Genomic DNA, 4,773 nt, shown 5'->3' with positions numbered 1-4,773 from the left:
GAATTTATATTGCTTTCATGCGTATTTACATGTAAATGTATCTTATCTTTAAAACATGTATATGTAAAGTATTTACAAATGGTTTTGAGAGATGAATGCCTCACATAACATCTGGCTGGAATACTTATGATATACGACTAGTTACATGTACGTTGAAGTTTGGGAGACGATCGCTGCTCAGCTCTGAACTGCGGTTTTATATCCCTGTTTCGAAAAGCCTCGTTAGAGGATCCAAGATATTTTATTCCAAGCGCTATCAACCCTGTATCGCCCGATAATCCCTCTTTAAATTTCACCTCCGCAGGCAAGCCTGAGCGTTGAGCCAGGGTGAGACGATGAATAGCAGCTGTGATATTACGTAAGAGCAGCTCTGCCTGTAGTAGGCCATTCGGAATGAAATTATTGTATTTGATATTTAGTCAAGTTTTTATAGGCATTTTGTATTTTGAAATCCAATGTTAATTTGTTTTCATTTTCGAATGAAGAAAATTTGCAGGTCACTGCATTGAATATTACATAAATCATTGAAATTGAAGTGATTAAATATATCTTTTAAAAATTTCCAAATTATCTTTCATTCCATTGTACTCAGGACGAAAACCTTGAATATTTGACTCAAATTTTTGTGGCTTTCAATTCTTAAAAATTTGTACTGTTACATGTAGATAACCATTTTACTATTACATGTATAAACTGATGTCAATTCTTATTTATCCAGTCACGTTCAATATGATTTCAATTTTGATTTTTTTAAAAGCTGAGTCGTACATTATTTTCTTGATTAAAAATGTTCATATCGTACTCTTATATTAACAGTACATGAAATACATGTATGACACGAATTTCGTATTTGTATTTATAAATTATCAAGTAGAAATGTGCATGTGCTACCTATAGGATGTCCTTTTGCATGTTCAAATACTAACTTATTTCTGTGGCTTTGATATCACATATCTCAAACTCCTCTGTAATTTGAAGGACTGACTGCTTTAAGGATGATACATGTATTTGTATATTTTATTGTTTACATCTCATAAGTCAGGGGAAAGTTTCACGAAAGGGCTTGTTGAGTGTTATCTGACAGTTACCATAGTAACAGTCAAAAACATAATTCTCTGCCAATCAGAGCCAAGTAGAATTTTCAGATGTGGGTCTCATCTTACAAAGAGTTATGATTGATCTGATCAACCTCAATTCTAAGGAAATCCATCAATGTCATAATTTTTTCTACAGGAAATTTGAACAATGCCCTTTGTTAACAAAGAGAAGCACACTGAATTTTCAAGAAAACAATGATTGTACATGTATGAATATACATCACAGTTAGAAATATTTGAACAAAGATGCCTAATAGATGTTGATGGCTTTCCATAGTTGTGGTTGATCAGATCGATCACAAGACAGGTCCCTGACAACTTGTCAAACCACAGATGGTGATGAAACGCTTTCAGGGGAGCGTTTGACGAGAGGATTTTTCAAATGTTTTGCCTGACAAAGTTTGTTTTATCCCACAGTAACCATAGCAACTTTGCTTCTCAGCCAATCAAAATCAAGGAGAGTTGTTGGAATCGACAACTCGTGAGACAACAGATTTCCATAAAACCCCAGGTTTTTAAATCTCCCGTCATTTCCATTGAACTGTTTTTTTTTCTATTCAGGGTTGATTTCCCAAGTTGTAAAAAATGCAACTCAAATTTATTTTCCTTTATCGGGAGGCTTATTTCATTTCCTTTTCTAACTTTTAAATATGCAACTCAGATTTATTTTCCTTTATCAGGAGAGCTGTTTTGTTTTCTTTTCACAATATGGTATACATTGTATTTGTGCATGTAGCTACACCTAAATCCTATACATGGATATTACACATGTATCATTTGTAAAATTGCAGTCATTTATATGAAGGCTTAGAATCAAATTGTATAGGCTCAAAATTATTTCAATAATATTTTTCATTTGTCCATTATATCTTTAATACTCAAGTGTGCCATCCACCAATATATAATCTATATTTCTTAAAAAATATCTAAAAAAAGAAAACTAACCAGCATTTTTTATAACTTCATAAAGAAGATTTAAGGCGTGTTTTGATTGACGCCCTTAGGCCATACTTTGAAGTGCAGATAATGAGTACGTCAAATACTGTATTGTACAGTGCGTCCCCCAAAAAAAGAAAACTGTAGTACCACTTTCCATCGTTTTAACTCAGTCATGCATGCATTATGAACTTGAGGTGGGCTTCAAATAAAAGAAGAGAAGTATATCTTTCCATTCATGTACATCTATGAAGCAAATTTATGATCACGATAGCAAAATATTAAAATGAATAACGGTTTCATTTTTTTTTCTCAGAGGCACTGGATAACCAAATATTTAAGCAGACAGATATGTTCACACTTTTTTATATATATATATATAATCAGCTTGCATCAGGGTTTATGTACAATGCTGGTTAAAATTCATGGGAAGCAGTAGGTTCATTTTACATGACTGTAAAGTTTAGCGTTGTAGGACTTGCAAAAATATTGAAAATACAACTCTGCTAAAAAAGAAATAAGTTGGTAGTCTGTGCTAATCTTTCAATTGCTATAAACAATTTTCTTATGCCTCACAGAAGTGGTACATGTATTTAGAGTATAAGTATGGTTTGAACAAAGTAAAGTGACATTGAGCTTATAATGCACAGATCAAAATATAATTCGATTAGTAGTCAATTTTATTGTTTTAATTTAGATTCTAATGATTTACAGTATGTATATAAGAGTGGATATTGATTTATATTATGCACATGCATGTACATATATTTTATCTGTCCGATAACTTACATGTACTTGTATGTGTTATGCATTGTATTTGATGTAGCTTTCATTTATATTCATTTTGTATTTTCATATTTAGAATTATACATACCAGTGTATTTATATTTTTTCTATAAAGGCATGGTGTGCATGCAGTATATTGATTTTCTATCCTGAATTCTTTTTATACTTATGAAGTTATTTTTTGGGGGTAGGGGATAAACATGCAAAATGGCAGTTCTTGACATTCCAAAGCTTGCCTGAGGCTCCACCAAGTACATGTGTAGCAACAGGTAATACTGTTGTGGAGAAACAGGATTCAGTGTATAAATCATGTATTAGACATTAAATTTCCAAAAAGGAAATTGCTGTATTTCTCGTTACACAAAATGCTCTTTTTCCTTAAACAAGGTTTGCATCCCCTAGTCATTCTCATACCGCATTTAAAACCTGAATGAAGTTTTTGTTACAATTAGTGCTTTTTATAATATACATTATTAATAGGAGTAAATAATAATTGAAGTTATACAAACATATTAGTACATATATATATATGCCTTGAACAAAGACTAACAATTTAAAGCAACTCATGTACTAGTATTTGTGCCTTCAGACCTGCATGTAGTGCTAGTGAAAATTGCAGTACTGTATATTTATAATATTAACATACAATATATTGATAATGTACAATTTAGATCAGTACTTTAATTTAATGATTTTATTCCTAAGTTTTCGGGAAAAGAGAATGGAAATTGATAGTATTCGATTCTGATGTACATGTATTTGTGCCTTAACATGTTTAATGATACATGTATTGGTTATTAGCTATTAAAATTGGTAATGCATTTGTCAAATCATAGTCAATCATTTCACTTGGGTCTAAGAGCTAGTTTTTGATATTCGATGATAACTTTCACTTTTTCTTATTTATCCAAATAGAAAATACGGAAAATTGACTATTGATCACATTCTGGTTTGTGTTAGCTGCAGCTCGTCTTTAAAGGAATCCAAACCCCAAGAGGAGCAATCTTATTGGAAAGAGTAAAATGAGAGGAACAATTTAAAACAAGTTTCACCAAAATTGGTTATAGCATAAGCGAGATATGGAAGTTTGAAGTCTTGTACTTTCTATGGGGATCCTCAAATTGACTAACATGCTTCAAAATGGCTGATTTTGTGGACAACCTTCAATTTGATTTGTACTAAAATTTTCAGATTTTCCCCTTTATTTTTATACATATTTCATATCATCTCCTCCTGAACTTGACATATGTGGTGTGAATTATATTTCCCATGACATACATGTATGGTATACTCAGAATGAGGCAATATGCAATTTTAAAGATAATAGGGTAAATACGAAAAATTGTGTACAAAACAAATGGAGAGTTGTCCACAAAATCAGCCATTTTAAACGACCATAACTTGATTATTTCACAACGGATTTTGATGAAACTTGTTTTAAATTGTTCCTCTTATTTTACTTTTTCCAATAAGATTGCTTCTCATATTGGATTTTGGTTTCCTTTAAAGGCCTTTTAATTGTTGATATGGTGTCCCATCACCGAAAATAACATTTCAAAACCTTTTCTTTGAAGACCAACTTCCTTGTCTCTATTGGGGGGTTTCATTCTATTATTTTTGTATGTTTTATAACTAGACCACCGTTCTTTGCATGTAAAGTGTACATGTATTTATACTCAGATGGTTTGTATCCAATGATTCAATGTTCAATTATTTATGAGATTTGTAAAAATTTATTATGATCTTGTGAAATTATTCTCCGAGAATTCAACTATATATTTTTTATATTCAATTTTGATTATTATTGTATTGCATTGGGAATAAATGCAAACCTTTCTCAACAAAATGACATGTACTTTGGTTTTTATTTTGTTTGTCATTTCAAAGATTTAACTCAAGTTGAGATTAAGGAGGTGTAGGAAATGTAAGGACAACACAAGAAAAGAATTCCATG

The sequence above is a fragment of the Lytechinus pictus genome, chromosome 19, assembly GCF_037042905.1.
Source record: "Lytechinus pictus isolate F3 Inbred chromosome 19, Lp3.0, whole genome shotgun sequence".
Classification (NCBI taxonomy): Eukaryota; Metazoa; Echinodermata; class Echinoidea; order Temnopleuroida; family Toxopneustidae; genus Lytechinus; species Lytechinus pictus.
The sequence above is the reverse complement of the archived record's forward strand: the minus strand, read 5'-3'. Positions refer to the sequence as shown.